At 45.8% G+C, this 18,242-nt stretch overlaps 1 protein-coding gene across 8 annotated transcripts in view; it reads right to left on the bottom strand.

Annotated features, from left to right (window-relative positions):
• The window catches only part of LOC146206929 (solute carrier family 15 member 1-like), a 413,844-nt gene that overhangs the window by 192,338 nt on the left and 203,264 nt on the right, over positions 1-18,242 (bottom strand). The gene's annotated exons all lie outside the window — the stretch shown is intronic.

Here is an 18,242-nt window from a genome sequence, read left to right on the forward strand (position 1 = left end):
TTTCTTCGTGAACTTGAAGTGCAGAAAGAGAAGGTGGCGACGCCAGGGGGCGGAGCGGCCGCAGAGATGCACCCAGTGAGAGAGGGGCGTGTCAGTTGCAGACGTGGCGGCCATCACTGGGCAGCGTTTCACCAGCGTGTGTTACTGTGGAGTGAGCAGTCGTGTGTCGTTCGCGCGTGCTCAACTTCGGCATCTCTCCTCTGGCATCAGTCAGTCCTCAGCCTTCACGGACAGCAGACGTGCACGCGCAGTGCTCTCTGGACCTCGGCTCCGAGCCGCTCGTCGCGTCGTGAAGCTGCTCGTGCTTACCTCCGCGCCTTAACTGGCGCTCGCCTTCAAGCCCGTTTCCCTCTCTTCTCTTTCTCCCCCCCCCCCCCCTATGATCCCACCCCAGACCTTTCGGCCGCAGAATAGTGCACTGTAAAGAGTTACATTGTGCCTGTTTTCGTTCATTTCTGAATATGGTGTAAGGCGCGTTTGCTTCGCGTCGCCATGGATGGGCCGTCAGGCAGTGCGTCGCAGGTTCGCCGAGCTTGACATGCTGAAGTACAACGGTTAAGCAGGGCTACGCACCTACTTCGCATTTGATTAACCATGCAAATCGGCAGTATTTTGTTTTCGCTGGGGAGAGCTCTCTCCCCGACAGGCGTGACGGTGTGTCCATATCATCCTTAGTAGCGTCGGACGATCATCCAGAATGCACAGCCAGCCCATTTGAGGAGACGCATTGGGGCCGGCTGCTATGCCGGCCCACGCAGCCTGCTTTGAAGGTTGTGGCGCTAGCTATCTCTAACCGTGGCGCAAATGGCGCTGCCCCAGACTCGCTGTGTGCGACCTGGCTAAGCGCCGAGGGAAGCTGTGATGCCACGCCCTGTTGTTCCACCATGGAGTAAAAACGTGAAAGTCGTGCTTCCTTGTAAGTTAGATTTGCAGTGACTTTCAGCGTCTGTCATTTTCCTTCTTCCAGGTTGGGCCCTATCAACCCAACCAACAGTAAGCTGGTGGCTGCCCTCAGTTTATACAAAAATGTGGTTCGACTGGGGGATGTAGTGGGAAGAATATTTGGCACAGGTGAGCACGTCGCGGCAGCTCTGCAATTGCAGCAGCAACAAAGGTTTGGAATGCATTTTCTTACTTTATAGCCCGCAGAATCTGGAAGTATGCTTGACTAAAATGTGATGTGCTTTGTTTGAATTTCATTGTTATCTCGCCTGATTATGATTCTATACACGTTCGTGACATTCTGCTCTTTCACTGCTTCCTGGAATTCCTCCTCAGTCAGGTACTATGACCCCGCGAACTGTATTCAAGGATTGCTGTGGGCTGATTGAAATATTTTCTGCTAGTTCCTCATACCTGTATAGCACTTCCGGGAGGAGGTCACTAATTGCTAGTTTTTTCTTTCTTTTTTTTTTGCAACCTTGACCAATCCTGTCCGTTAGTTTATTTGAGATACTGATGCGAGAGCTGTCGTGCAGTTTTCTCTGCAACTTAAGAATTGATCATATGAAAGCGGGGGAAGGTGTTCACGTTTATTCATAAGAATTTCGATGCATGGTTAGATGGACTTGATGGTTTATAAGAGCGTCCCCTTTGAAACGCGGTAGTGGAAGTTTCCACCATGCTCAGCATTTTTCCCCCCATACCTTGAACGTTGTCTTGATGACCCTCGTTTTGCAGAAGGAAGATAGATTCCAAGAGGAAAGAAGCCATGAAATATTTTTTTTTTGGTTATGGTGCCAGCCACCAGTCATGGAGGCCAAGAAGCGGACGGGACAGGAGCTTAAAGAAAGCCCTGCCACGCTATTGTACTCCCTAACTATAACGAAATATGACGTAACCCAGGGTAGTTTGCCGCACAAGGAAGCAGAAAGAATCCAAGAAGAAAGGACAGTTGTAAGATAGAGTTAAGGGGAGGATAGGAAGAAGCGACTGCCTATATTTCCCCCGGTCAGGAAGCCGGTGCTAATGTAGCGTATTCCTTGCGCCAAGAGGCCTTAAAGAGACTATGAAATGCATAAAATGAGGTAAAGCAAGTCGTTCGACAGATATGTAGTCCCTCACAAGTCAAGTCCGCAGTCAATTAAAGCTAGCTTCATAGCACCGGAGATATCGGCGATTAAAAAGGCCGTTCATCCCCCCCACCCCCCCTCAACTCAGCACTGAGACACCAGAAAAAAAAAGCGAAGAAAACAGCTCGGGAGCTCCGTCCGACCCGCTCATGAAACGTCATCGGGTCACACTCGGCTCGCAGACTTCCAGTTGACGAGCCTGTTTTCCCGAGCGTCGCCCACGCATCATTCTTCGCCTTTCCCTTCTCGTCTGCGCTTGCATAGCTTTCAACCGTGTCTCGTGTCTTCCTCGGCCGCCAGCTTATGCAGTTTCTCGACCTCTCAGAATTATGTGCGACAAGCCCCAACAACCCGGATCGTTCGCGAGCGCAAGCATACAGGCGGGCAGGCTGCTGTCGACACCGGCGGCCGCCGCGGAGGAACACTTCCCTCATATCCCTGCTCTATTCAGCGCAAATAAGCGTGCACTCCTGCCGAGCACGGCTTTCCAAAAGATCCCTTTCTTCGTTTCCAGTGCAGATCAGTTTCCCGTGTAGATTTGGTACCGTCTTCTGCGGTTCGACCAATAGCGGCCGTGCGAGTTTCACGCATGCGTGCTGTCGTCATTATTAGCCAGAACGAGCGCTTTCCCGATGGTCGGCATCTCTCGTGGTGCATAAGGAATGCTCCGAAAGGCTGGGGGAGCACGCCCGCGGCCGTGTAGCGGCATTGCGTTCGCTGTTGGGAAAAGGAAGAATGAAAATTCCAGACAGAAGGACACACATAACCGTAGGCAGGAGCCAACAGTTGGGAAGGAGAGAGAGAATGCCCAGGTGCTTATCGCCGGGGATTCCAACATTAGCAATTACAGGCGAGATATCATGGAACATGTAAAGGGTGATAAGCGAGTGTTAGTTGGAACCTTCGCGGCGATGACAATCAGCACAGTGCTAAAAGAAAGTAAAAATAGGCTGTTCAAAAATTCCGCAGAGCGCAATATGGTGATAGTAGGCGCGGGGCTACTATCTTAAATGGTGAATCTGCAGGAGTGGTGGAAGGTTTACCTAAAGCAGTTGACGATATCAGGGCGATAACACAGCAAGCGCCGATAGTTGTATGCACAGTACCGGAGGTGCTCGGAACGAACAGAAAGCTTGAAAAGGACGTGGTGACAGTTAATCAGCACATAAGAAAGTTAAGCCTGGAGAAGCGTTTCGAAGTGGTTGAGGTTAACAGGAAGGAGCATAGAGCAGGTTTTGGCAGGGCTTTTCAAGCGAGATGGCATCCATTTTAACAGAAAGGTGGGAGCAGAGATCGGCTAGCGCCTGGCAGGCAGGGCTGTAGCTTTTTTAGGGGGTCCGCGAGGGCACTATGCACAGGGGTAGTTGGAAGTGAAGCAGAAGAAAGCGTAATACCGGATGCTGAGTAAAAAAGAATGGCAAGGAAGAGGTCGATAAAGAAAAGTACAAAAAAGAGATTTAACACTAGGATCAGCTATACATAAACATGCAAGGAGGTAGAAAAAGAGCGAAATGGCTAGAGATAGAACAGCAGTTGAAGGATGATAAAACAGGTGTGTTCGCTCTATGTGAGACTCATCTCCAGGATCTAGAAGATATGCCTTTATAGAAGGCTACGTCTGGGAAGAAGGCAACAGAACGAGAACAGAAAAAAAAAAAGGGGGGGGGGGAGGTTTTTGATACACCAAGGAGCAAATTGGCAAAGAATAAAATCATCTTGCAAAGACCATATCTTGGTATCAGGAACAATTGCCGGCATAAGGACATGGCTAGGGGTAGTTTATTTAGGAACAGGACACCAATGGAGGCAAGAAAACAGGGATCTCGTTGAACGCCTCAGTGATGATATAAGCCAGCTTGGAGACGGGGAGATATTATTCTACTGGGTGACATGAACGGCCACATCGACGATTTGGATGGATACATGAATTGTAACGGGAAGCTAATGCTAGATTTCTATGAACGACACGACGACACGACAAGCATCAGACTCATCGCCACAGTTCGCTCCAAACCCAACACGTGAACGCCGAGCAGCACCAACAGGAAATCAGACAAGATATTTCTAACCTCAGTAGATAAACTATCAAAAACGGGAAAAAAAAAACATTTTTTTAAAACGGAAGGCAGGCCGTATCTCATAGCAAATGGAGTGTGGACCGAAAACAGCAGAGTAAGACATGAGAAGCGACCAGCCCGAACCCTAACAAATAAAAAATAAAACGATAGAACAATCGTAGCAAAAGCAGATTAAAAACAGATAAGCAAAAGCAGTCAGAACCCTAAGCCAACAACAAAAGACGATCGTAGCAAAAGCAGAGTCAAAACAAAAGAAACAACAGCGGTCAAACCTAAAACAACAGCAGCAAAAAGCACTGGTAGCAAATGCAGAATCAAACGAGCGACGAAATTAACAACCCGCCTAACTAAACATCACAAGGCCGTTAAAAATTCCGGGCTTAAAGTCGCACAGTGCATGCCGTCACAAAAAATTATCAAGGAATGAAACTTCATTTCTACGGAGGGATACAGACGAGTCGCTAACACAAATACTACCCTTCTTTTTGATCATAAAGGCTACAAGAATTTCCCGTGCCACCTGATCGCGACTCCTGCCCAGAATCCATATACCGTTAAGCATTGGTTCACTGTTGCATTCTTTGCAATGGGTAGACAAATTTAACCCGCCTCCGTTTTCTAACGATTTCTCATGCTCCCGTGCCCTGTCGTTAATACAGCGACCCGTCTGGCCTATACAGACCCCTCCACACGTCAGTGGGATTTCGTAGACCACTCCGACGGCACAGGAACAGTAATGCTTGCCGTGCCTCTTTTCGCACAGGGCTTTCTTCTTCTGCCCGATTTTCGAGCACAATCCGCTCAGCTTTTTGGGCGCGGAGAAAACGACAGGTACGTCGTACCGGCCGGCGACTTTCTTCAAGTTATGTGCCACTCGGTGAATATAGAGGACCACTTGTGGTCGCCTTGATCCCGGCTTAGCATGGGATTTCTTCTTCTTCCCTTTCATTTTTTGTAGGAGGGTCTCCGCTACGCTGCAAACAACAGAACACGGGAAACCAGCCATTCGAAGTCTTTCGATCTGATTGTTTAAACTAGCCTCAGCCATGTGAGCACAAGACTTAAGTAATGCGGACTCTAGGCAAAGCGAAGCGATCGCCCTTTTTACAGTCTTAGAGTGTGCTGACTTGTTGAAGAAGAAGAAATCGCATGCTAAGCCGGGATCCAGGCGACCACAAGTGGTCCCCAATATTCACCGAGTGGCACATAACTTGAAGAAGGTCGCCGGCCGGTACGACGTACCTGTCGTTTTCTCCGCGCCCAAAAAGCTGAGCGGATTGTGCTCGAAAATCGGGCAGAAGAAGAAAGCCCTGTGCGAAAAGAGGCACGGCAAGCATTACTGTTCCTGTGCCGTCGGAGTGGTCTACGAAATCCCACTGACGTGTGGAGGGGTCTGTATAGGCCAGACGGGTCGCTGTATTAACGACAGGGCACGGGAGCATGAGAAATCGTTAGAAAACGGAGGCGGGTTAAATTTGTCTACCCATTGCAAAGAATGCAACAGTGAACCAATGCTTAACGGTATATGGATTCTGGGCAGGAGTCGCGATCAGGTGGCACGGGAAATTCTTGTAGCCTTTATGATCAAAAAGAAGGGTAGTATTTGTGTTAGCGACTCGTCTGTATCCCTCCGTAGAAATGAAGTTTCATTCCTTGATAATTTTTTGTGACGGCATGCACTGTGCGACTTTAAGCCCGGAATTTTTAACGGCCTTGTGATGTTTAGTTAGGCGGGTTGTTAATTTCGTCGCTCGTTTGATTCTGCATTTGCTACCAGTGCTTTTTGCTGCTGTTGTTTTAGGTTTGACCGCTGTTGTTTCTTTTGTTTTGACTCTGCTTTTGCTACGATCGTCTTTTGTTGTTGGCTTAGGGTTCTGACTGCTTTTGCTTATCTGTTTTTAATCTGCTTTTGCTACGATTGTTCTATCGTTTTATTTTTTATTTGTTAGGGTTCGGGCTGTTCGCTTCTCATGTCTTACTCTGTTGTTTTCGGTCCACACTGCATTTGCTATGAGATACGGCCTGCCTTCCGTTTTAAAAAAATGTTTTTTCCCGTTTTTGATAGTTTATCTACTGAGGTTAGAAATATCTTGTCTGATTTCCTGTTGGTGCTGCTCGGCGTTCACGTGTTGGGTTTGGAGCGGACTGTGGCGATGAGTGTGATGCTTGAGATGGACGTATAAATATGCCACCTTTCCGTTTAATAAATAGTTGGTAGTGTGCGCATGTGGTGTCCCCTTCTTGTCTGTGTCCGTTTCCGTGTTGCGCCGCCGTTCTATTCCATCATGCACCAACTCGCCCCCCAGGCCGTTATTCTGAAGGACGATAGGGTAATCTCCGAAAATCAGGAAGCAAGCAACACAAGATAGCAGAATACAAAGCAGCTTAGAATTGACCAATCTAAACAGGAAAAAGGCGGAAAAAAATATTCCTAAAAACACATCTACAGGAATAGATGAAATTCCGATCAAGCTTAATAAGAAACTTGGTCCAAGAAGTAAGGAAACATTGTTAAAAGCTTTGGAAACAGTCATAACGAATAAGCAAATTCCGGAGAGCTGGCGGCAGAGTAAAATGAATTTGATTTCTAAAGGGAAAGGAGAAAGGATGCACATAAAATCCTACAGGCCGATTACCATAACATCTGTAATGTACAGGTTAGCCATGCAGGCGGTGAAATTAAAGGTGCAAGCATGGGTAGAAAGTAACAAGATACTCAGAGAACTCAGAACGGCTTTAGAAATGGTAGGCGCTTAGATGATAGCCTGTTCGTGCTTACCCAATGCATCGAAATATCTATAGTTGAAAATAGATCTTTGTATTTGGCCTTCCGGGACATAAACGGGGCGTAAGACAACGTATACAGGGAGCTCCTGCGGAACATATTAAAAGACGAAGGTATTCGTTACGAGATAATAGAGTTCCTGCAGGAAATATACCGGGATAACAAAGTAGAAATTACATGCGAAGGGATAAGAAGTACGGAAGCTGTCAAGGTATGCAGAGGATTAAGACACGATTGTCCTCTATCACTGCTGCTGTTCATGCTTTATATTATAAATCTGGAACGAAGGATACAAGAAAGTAACCTAGGCTTTAACCTGTCATATAGATTAGGCGGAAAGACGGTAGAGCCCCACCTCCGCGGTTTAATGTATGCAGACAATATTATGCTGCTAGCAGATATTCAGGAAGAATTGACAACTCTAGTTAAGTATTGCGAAGACGAAGGGGACGCTCTAGGCTTCAGGCTTAGCGCAGTTAAGTCGGGTCTGATGATTTTCAACGGCTCAACTGATCAGGGTCCTAAACTACAAGGCCATGAAATACCCAGAGTAGCAGAATATAAATATCTGGGGGTATGGGTAAACGAAGGATTGGCATACATTGGAAAGCATGAGCAATCACTTAAGGCCAAAGGTCGAAGAAATCCCAGGATAATGAAGCATAGGGCATTGTGGGGATACAACAGGTATGAGGTTATGAGAGGTATTTGGAAAGGATTTATGGTGCCCGGGCTTACCTTCGGAAATGCGGTTTTGTGCCTAAAATCAGAGGTACAGTCGACATTAGAAATAAATCAAAGAGCCGTCGGAAGATTAGCACTGGGTGCCCATGGAAAAACCACAAATGAGGCGGTGCAGAGAGATACGAGCTGGGCATCTTTCGAAGTACGGGAAGCTCAGAGTAAAATATTATATGAGGAACGCCTGAGGAAATTGGACAGTAACAGATGGGCAGCTAAAGTATTTAAATGCCTATACCTAAAAAGCGTTGACTCACAATGGAGGAAAAGAACTAGGAAACTAAGGCGTAAGTATGCTGGTCACAAGGACGAAGAAATAAAGAGCGTTAAAGGGCCACTGTCCAGGGGAGGCCCTTTTAAGCAAAGGAGCCCAGTGTTTCGATCAGGTACCGGAGATAGTCTGTGCAAAATGCTACAGTGACACGCGCGCCGCAAAGCATCGAAAATACAATTCAAAGCTCTCTCATGCTCTCCTTTGGGAAGCCAGCTTCTCCGTTTCCTGCGCTGGCCTGACGGGCCACTGTAATGACGTACGTACCGCGAACGACGTCCGTTGGTCCGTCTCGCTGACTGACGGGAGAAAGATGGGTGTCTACAGCTCGCTGCGCGCTTTTCGCTCGCCACGGCCAGACTGAATCCAGCGGCGCGCGCTCCCTCGGCCGTTTTTTTTTTCGCGCTCGCAGATTGCCACGCCCCACCTCCCGCCAAACGCGGAGGAGGAAGGGGAATTTGTCTTGCGGAGACTAGACGACCTCAGGCAGGAGAGTGAAAAACCTTTGCGAGGGTATGGAAGGAGAGAAGCATGACAGAATCGGGAGATTGCGGTGGCTGTAACTGCGTTATTAGTTACTCTTTTCAAAAACATTTTGAGCCTTGCGTTCTAGGGGCGAAGTCTCACAGTCACCGGGGAAGAAAATATTTTCGGCCGAAGGGTGGACAGTGGGCCTTTAAGCAAGAGGTGAAAAACACAGAGGTAAAAATTGGATAAATTCGATGGAAAAGAAACAAATGTGGAACTATACCGAAAGTGGAAAAGGCAGACCAGGAAGGAAGCTTTCTTTGATAACTCAAGAGGCAGTGCCCTACTTTTTGCAGCTAGATCAGGGTGCCTTAGAACACGTAGCTACAAAAAAATTTAGCAATAAAGATGACGCATCTGCAATATGTGGTAACACCACGGAATCAATTGGCCATGTTATACTCGAATGTAATGGTATTCATCCGGATGTCTATGCAGGCGCAGTCGCTCTTCCTGAAGCTCTGAGGTTTAGAGATACCAGTGGCCGAGTGAATGAACCTGCGGTGGAAGCTAGCAAAAAAACGATTGGAAGATTGGTGGCTTAAAAGCAGAAAAGTGACATAATGTTAGCAATGTAGAGACAAACAATTGCCCTCAATTACATTACTTCCTAATGCTGAATTTGAGCGCAGCTCATCAGCTGTTTCACCTTTTCGATAGACTGAGGCAAAGATTTCTAGCAAGATACGTATGTACAATAACAGACAACGTTATTTTTTTTTAATTTTTCACGCGTATTCCTTCAAGAAACACTCCACTAACAACTCTTGGCTGTCATGAAAAAGCTTCGTGGTCGGAGAAATGAGAGAGCAGTTGAGTTATCGGGAGGTTGCGGGAGTCAGCGCGTTGGCCCATATGAACGTTGCGCGACGAACAGATAGCAGCGACTGACTGATGCCGCTGACGCCGCTAGCGAGTGAAGGGAGTGAGAACGGGATGCACGCACCGTGTTCCGCTGATAGCGAGGGGGGGACCCCCTCCTCCACTTTCTGCATGGCGGCGATGGTGTTCTACGCAATCACGTTGTCTTGACTCGCTAGCGGCGTCGGCGGCATCAGTCAGTCGCTGCTATCTCTTCGCCGCGCAGGCACCGCCCCCCCCCCCCCCCTCCTTTCCTCGAGTTCTCCACTTGCTGCGCGCGCTCCTGCCCCCATCGTTCGCCGTTGAGTGTACCCCTCCCTCAACCTCCGCCCCCTCTTCCTGCGAGGCTCCGGTGGCCGAAGCACCGGCGCGAAGTTGGGGGATGAAAGGGGACCGCAGCTGGTTACGAGACCGACGCGGCCGACGCCGACGACGACGCGAAACCCAGTAACGGGCGCCAAAGAGCTGCGCTCTAAAATTCAATAAATAGAATGATAGTATAGTTAACCAATCTAAAACAATAATTACGATATAGGGGGGAAAATGACCATGATAGCAACTACTACCACCCCGTTTTAAAGGGGACGCTCCTATATTCCATCCATCCATCCCGGCGCTCGTCAGCCCCGAGGGTACACCAGCTGAAGTTCGCACCTTCGCTCATTGAATGATAAAATTTAGGCGCGTAAGATATGCGGGCTGCGTGTTCGCACGTACGGAATACGGTTGTGCCAAGTGAGGGTACTCAGTATCGCGACGGTTCGCTTTTTTCGGCAGCTGCCCTGAAGCGGATTAAAGTGACGTTTTTCTCTTTATAATTATGTGCTGCTGAAACTCACGCCTAAAATAGCACAACACCATGTCTGCTTGCCACTTTTTTGAGGTTGTGCGAAATTCGATGGACTTAGGGCACAACCTCAGGCCTAGGGTCCTTTTTGCGGTCTTTTGCCGTTCTTTCGTTCCACGCTTGTATTATTGTAGGAGGGTTTCAGAGACGGTAGTCAGGACCGAATAGGAAAACTCTGCTGTCGAAAGACGGCTTATGTAATTGTTGAAGCTCGGCATGCGGGCAGGAATTTTGGAGAGCAGATTCGATGCACAACAATGCTATACCTCTCTCTATTCTCTTGGAGTGCGCCGAATCAAATGGCAACAGCTCGTTTTTTGCGCCTGGGTAATAGCCCCAGCAGACGTGTCCCTCGTGAGTTTGAGACCTAAAAACTGTAAAAAACTGTAGCAGTAAGTAAGAATTTTCTGCTGGTAAGAATTTAAGTAAGTAACAATTTTCGCCCATCGCCACGATAACCGTTATGGCGGGTCTGCCATTTTCATTTCTAGTTCTCTAACATATCATCGCCGGCATGACATTGCATTTTCCACTGACAGTTGTGAATCTGTTTGGATTGAAGTTCACAAACCATTCCTTTCCAACAGGAACACAATAATCGAAACAATATATCGCTCTCCTTCCTCATGCTATTCCGATTTCTGCTCTGAGCTTGACCATGCTGAATCGCGAAAACAAAAACATTATCATTATGGGAGACATCAACATAAACATTATTGACGAAAATGACGTGTACAGCGTGAATTATAACCGTTTCCTTGGTCATGGTCTACAATCACTTATCAGTTCACCTACGCGCATTATTCCTGGCGGCAAAACCACACTTATCGACCACATTGTAACGAACATAATTTCATCTCATATTGCTGGAGTGGTTGATACTGATCATTTTCCTATTTTTCTTGTACTGGATGGTGTTCGGAACATTAAAGAAACATTCCTTACGAGACAGTCACTTGATAACATCAAATTTGCTCAGAATATAACTCTCGCAGACTGGAGCCACGTCCTGAATGAAAGTTTTCCTGATGCAGCGTTTGACACGTTTATCAGTTTAATAACAGAATGCCTTAGCTCTTCTACAACGACTTTTAATCAGGAGAGGAAATTGTCCGTACCTAGAAATCCATGGATTACGGGAGGGTTATTGCGTTCCATTCGCAAAAAAGATAATCTTAGGGAAAAACTTAAAAAGCAGCCATTTAACCTCGCACTTCGTAACCGCTTCAAAAAGTATTGTCACACTCTAACAGCTGTGCTTAAGACTGCCAAGCGTACTTATTACCAAAACAAAATTAAAGCTAATGGAAACAACACGCGTAAGAACTGGGAACTAATTAAAGAGTGCTTAAATCTGGCTGCCCGTGAACCTACCATGACTAACCTTAGCGATGGAACCGACACTTTCTCAAATGCTATAGATATCTCCAATGCTTTTAATCGTATCTTCAGTTCTGACACAGCTGTCGTTAACTCACAGTCACCAGTGTGTACTCGCACCCCCCATTCTTTCTTTCTATACCGAACTTCTGCTAACGAAGTACTTTTAACCATTAGGCAATTAAAAAATACAGGCCCCGGGATAGATGGGATCGCCCCAGCTAAAATGAAGCTTATTGCCGAGGACATTTCACCTGTTTTGGCTCACTTAATTAACTCAATGTTTAAAACTGGTAGTTTTCCTAATCAGCTGAAACGAGGAAAAGTGGTACCAGTTTTCAAAAAAGGCGACCGCAGTATAATAACCAACTACCGTGCCATTACTATACTACCGTTTTTCAGTAAACTGATTGAAAAACTAATTGTCATTCGGCTAACAAATTATCTTCTTAAATTCGATCTCTTAACTCCATACCAATTTGGATTTCGTCCGAACTACTCCACTGAACTTGCATTAATAGGATTCACTGACAAAATTAAACATTCCCTTGATCATGGTTACTTTGTTGGCGCCCTTTTAATAGATTTCACAAAAGCATTCGACACAATTATCCATAACATTCTCTTTCAAAAATTAGAATGCATTGGCGTTTCTGGTCCTGCGCTTAAACTAATACGTAGCTATCTCACTGACAGACTTCAAGTTGTTGAATTCAGTGGCACATTTTCTGACCCTAAGCTAATTAACCGCGGTGTTCCACAGGGATCCATTTTAGGCCCTCTTCTCTTCCTTATCTATATTAATGACTTGCCAAAATGCCTCAACTACTCTAGTTCAGTTCTTTACGCTGATGAAACTACCATTTTTTCTCACGCTAGCGATGTTTCTGTACTAACCGCCCATTTGAACGCTGAGTATTCACCTTTGGTGCCAAAATAACCATCTACTAATTAATCCAAAATAGACCACCTTTATGATTTTTCACTCACGCAATAAAGAGGCAGTTCCTGCTCTTCAGGTACATTTAGGCACGGACACAATTTACCCGTCAGAATCTACTACATTTCTTGGTGTCGTCCTAGATAATCAACTAAAGTTTCATCAGCATACTAAATTCATTAAATCTAAAGCAGCCTTCGGTATTCACGTAATAATTAGAGCCCGGCATTACTTTGACCTACCTACACTTCGCATGTTGTATTTCTCCTTCATACATAGCCACCTTTCGTATTGCATATCATCATGGGGTAACACATACAACACTCACCTTTCATGTGTTCGCCACCTTCAAAATCAAGCACTCCGCATACTTACCTTCAGCCCTTACCGTGCATCCGTTTTCAATTATTATCGCACACTTAACATACTGCCATTGTCGCTACAGCTTAATTTTAGGTTGGCATCAATCATCTTTAAAGCGCGTAATAAACATGTCGTCCTTAGTGGTTTTGAGTCATCCACGCTTTTTAACAAAAATAACACCAGATTTGCTGAACAGCATAATCTACTACTACCGAAAATCAGGACCAATTATGGGAAACAAACTGCATACTTCTCAGGCATATCTGTTTGGAATTCACTGCCCCCTGAAATTAAAGCACAGCGTACTATTCATTCATTTCATCGTTCATTAAAGACCTATTTATTTTCTACCTTGTTTTGTTCCACCGACTAAAGATGTTTGTCTGGATCATAGTTTCCGTGTTTACATTTTATTTATTCTTGTACTAATAATGCGCTAATTTCTGCAATTCGTGCATTTTTTGTTTGAAGTTCCTGTTTATTTAGAATTTATTTGCACTGTTTCTCGTTGGTATTGTATTATAGTTTTTCTCTGCACGCCTGTATATTATTTTCTTCACTGTCTAGTATGTTACCTGCTAATCTTATCCATTCTGTCATAGGAGGTCCCCCGGACAGTTTATACTTCGGGACCTCCTTCTGCAATACTGATAATCCATGCACATGTACCTCACAGTGAAAATAAAGATAATGATGATGATGAAGTAACAGCAAAGACTAAGTTCACTGAGTTTTGTAAAAGGTTAGACCTGAGCCCGCTTGCTAGGGACATCACTAACAGCAGAGATGTTAGCTTAAGTCCCTTGTTTACGGCCAAGATCCACAAACCGGGAATCTCCTTCAAAACCATTGTTAGTGAAGAGGGTTCATGGCAAAGGAACGTCGGTCAGTTCTTGTTTAGGAAGCTTGAGAACCTAGTTTTGAACGACCCATTCCTTACCAAAAAGTCAACTGATGTGGCGCAGTTCCTTATGTGTATCGAAGACATTGACTTCGGGTTTTCTGTTGATATACAAGACCTGTTTTATTCCGTACCTAAAGATCAACCTGTGTTGTCCGTGAAGGAATGCATAGAACAACACAGAGACGTGTCCTTTCAGAACGCGGCAGGGTTATTCGTTAAAAATCTGTAACCATTGCAGTTCCATGACACGAGAGTGTAGCGCAAAAAGACGGCAGACATAGAAAGGGTACACGACACAGGCGCTAATTTCCCACTGAAAGAACGTAAGGCGACCAGGGCGAAACGTGACACGTGAGTATTACCAGGCGCATGCGTCCAGAAAACTGGCGAAAAAGAACACACGAAAAATCAGAAGGGTTCAACGCTTCTGAACTGAATATGGAGCGAAAGCATTAGCTGCGGTGACCGAGCGTTCTCCTTCTTCTCTATTTTTCTTCTTCCACTTTTCTTCGTTCTCGTCTTCCTCGAGGCTGTTGAAGGTCATTCGTGACTGCGGCCACGGACTACGCGATGGCCCGAAACCTGGCACAGTATTGTTTTCGCAATACAAACCGTTCCGTGATTAACTTTCCTTAAGAATGCTAGCTCACGTTAGGACAGGTAGATAGACGGCTTGCTGACACATTTATCATCCAAAGCAGCGATCTGTGCAGCTTCTATAATTTCACGGGTCAAATGATCTCAGTGTTTAGCCACAACCGAGCACTTGTCCAAAAAACCGAACACAAACACACCCTTTACAATGCAGAACCAGATTACTATCAGTAAGTGCATTAATATTGTTTTGGCACAGATCGCTGCTTTCGATGATAAATGTGTCAGCAAGCCGTCTATCTACCTGTCAGAACGTGAGCTTGCATTCTTAAGGATCGTTAATCACTGAGCTGTTTTTCGTGTGTTCTTTTTCATCGGTTTTCTGAACGCATGCGCCTGGTAGTATTCACTTGTCATGTTTCGCCTTGGTCGCCTTACGTTCTTTCAGTCGGAAGTTAGCGCTTGTGTCGTGTACCCTTTCTATATCTGTCGTCTTTTTGCGCTACACCCTCATGTGATGAATCACCGTTACTGACTAGCCTAAGTTTCCACCCTTGTGAATTTATTGCAGTTTTATCTCAACTTTATAACTTTATAGTTTTTGACAACCAGCCTTTTTTGCTGTGCAAGGGCATCTGTACAGGGTCATGTGTGACTCCTATCCTTTGTGACATCTTTCTAGCTGAGGTAGACAAGGTTATAAATCGAGTTTTAATTGGGGACCGGTTTTAGAAGTGTTTAGGTATGTTGATCAGTTCTTAGTGCTTTTAACAAACAACACCACCTTCTCCTACCTCTCTACATTAGGCGAAGTTTCAGCTGCTTTTAACAAAAATGATCTTGGGCTGAGTTTTAGCCACGAGCTACCAAACGTCTCTGTTTTATAGTTTTTAGATATCAAACTCGCGTTCTGTGAGGGACACGTCTGCTGGGGTTGTTACCCACGTGTAAAAAAGGAGTTGTTGCCATACAATTCGGTGCACTCCAAGACAATAAAAAGAGGTATACCATTGTTGTGCATCGAATATGCTCTCCAAAACTCTTGACTGCATCAAATGAACCAGAGCTTCAATAATCAATAAGCCGCCCTTCGGCTGCAGGGTTTCCCTATTTGGTCCTGATTGCTGTCTCTGAGACCCTCCTACGAACATTCAAGCGTGGAAGGAAAAGAAGAACGACAAAAGACCACAAGAAGGGCCCTAGGCCTGATGTTGTGCCCTAAGTCCATCGAATTTCGCACAACCTCAAAAAAGTGGCAAGCAGACATGGCGTAGCTGTCCTTTTCTCGGCTCCCAACTAACTGGGAAAGCTGTGACCTCTCATCTGTGATACCAAAAAACGTGGGTGCAACAGAAATCACGAAACGCCGTTTGTGAAGTGTTCCTCTGCAGTGGTGTACTCAATTCCCATGTCATGTGGAAAGTTTGATGACGGCCAAACCTGCTGCTGCGTCAATGCCCAATTAGCAGAACACGCCCTAAAACTAAAGATACGCAGATTTAGTTGCGCATGTAAATGACTGCAAAGAATGCGTGTGCAGGATTTTATCGGATGAAGATTCTTGGCAGAAGTTCAGACTGGACTGCCCGGGTTAGCTTAGAAGCCTTTCCCATTAGGAAGCTTGTCAGTGAGTGCATCCCCATCCATATCTCTTTTGACTCGGAGTCTGACGATCTGGCAGCTGCTTGGTGTCGAAGGCAAAAGACAGAAAGAGAATTGAATATTTCCTGCCTGCGCATGCGTACTACTTTATCGGTTCGGTTTTAAATCTTTCTTCTTTTTCCCCATATTTTCATGCTCTTTACGTCGTATATAAGATGACACCTTCCGGCAATAAAGCAGTTGGTATTAAGCGCTTGGGCCGTGTGTCGTTCGTTACTCTGTCTGTGTGTGGTTCTTTTTTCTTGTGCTATAACTTTATTATGTAGAGTGCATGTAGCACTCGAGAAGACATTCATCGTAGCTACCGGAAGTGTGCCCTTGGCTGCAGCGAATGGCAGCCTCTAGCGGTCTGACACTCTCCGTAGTTGTAACACAGTGGGAAAAAAATACAGAAAATTTTCTATTGTTACGACAGAATGTCTGTGCGGTTTTTGACGGGAAACCTGTTGTGACAACAGAACATTCTGTAGTAACATCAGAAATTTCTGTAGTTACAACAGAAAAGTGCTACAGAACTACAGACAACAGAAATATAGTATAGAAAAGCTAAAGAACTACAGAAAAGTACTGCAGAGCTACAGAAAAATCTGATGGTTACGACAGAACTACAGGATATTTTGTCGTATTTTTGACATAGTTCTCTAGTTTTTTTGGACTCAAAAGCATTCATTCTAAACATTGAAGACGTGGTATAATCTTAGAGAGAATTAGCTCCAGATCTCATCGCCCCGCGAAGACCGATCGGCCAGCGAATAAAAAAAAATAACACTGTTTTCAACAATTAATAATAAATCGCTGCCTTCGTTCCAAAGAGTTATACTTTGAGCGAATGCTCAAAAGCATTCATTCTAAACATTGAAGACGTGGTATTTCTAGCCATTTCATAGTATATTTAAAGGTCCAAACACTTAGCATCGGCTCAGCCACAAGGACACGGTGATGCCGCGCCAACAAACATTCAACAAACATTGGCAAAACATTTGCAACAATGATTTTCTTCTTTGACCAGCACCTAGAGTTTTTATGCCGATACTCTATCAATGCTTAGAAAGCGGAGATTGGTCTTGTTAAATCTCGTTCGGTGCCCGGGTGATCCTGTCCCAGCTCCTGGGTGATGGCTCTCAGTGTATGGCTCGACGCTACCTCAAGGTCGATGACAACTGGTGCTAAAAACATTTCATGTTGAAAATAAACCAGTAGTGACGCGCCAAGCACCGTCCGAAACAGCGCGACTGGCCGATACACGCGCCTCATCGCAGCCGCGAAATAGTGTCAAGTTAAGCAAACCGAAACTATTGCCCGTATTTACAAACCCAACTCGACGCTCCACCTGTACCCCGTGGAGCGGAACAAACAGCCGCTCCTCCGTTCAATGCCCATTCGGATTCATGAACGCCCCTCGGCATTTCCTTCACAAGGTCTCCAAAAGAAATCTTCCTCCACTCAAAGCAGCACGAACGGCATATGGGGACGAGATTAAGGCAACAATTTGACCACGCCGCAGAGTTTATTTCGTGGCGACTAAACACGCTTTACAAGCATCCTTGAATACTTGCTTTGCGGGCTGCCTGAAAACGGTGGCTGAGAACTCTTACATCTGACGAAAGCCGAAACTTTACGTAGATTATGACGTATGCTTTGAAAAATGGTCTGAATACTCGGGTTTATTCGTTTGGTGTCAAATCTCAGTCAAACTCGCCTTCAGAGGCAGTTGGAACGCATGCACACTGAATTGGACTCCAGGAGCGAACGCCGATTGCTGTTGCCAAACAAGCTGGGAGCCCTTCACCAACCACGAATATCTCACCACGGAAAGAGCAGAAAGCGTGTCTGAAGTCGTGGTACGTACCCTCAGGCGACGGTAAGCCATTGATGCGTGGCTCAGATGTCCGCACAGCTAAACCACGCCTCCGGTTCCTCAAGTTCGCCGCCAGAAGCCACCACGCAGGGCGAGCTCATCATCGCCTGTCAAATGCGGCAGGCTGTGGAGCATTGTTTCCGGTGGAAAAATGTGCCACAGGTGTAGGTGGCTGATCACGGTTATCCATGCTAGGCGTCAGCCACGGCAGGAACAATAACGTGCCACAAGTTCCAGGTCGCTGTCACTCAATCGATGCTTTCGAGATGCATCCTTGTAGAAACCACTTTCTTTGAAAAGCTTGTTATACCAGTAGAACCAAGTCCACACCACGAGCGAAAGACGTCCACTATGTTTA

This window comes from Amblyomma maculatum, chromosome 1, assembly GCF_055883805.1.
Source record: "Amblyomma maculatum isolate TAMU_Amacu chromosome 1, ASM5588380v1, whole genome shotgun sequence".
Classification (NCBI taxonomy): domain Eukaryota; kingdom Metazoa; phylum Arthropoda; class Arachnida; order Ixodida; family Ixodidae; genus Amblyomma; species Amblyomma maculatum.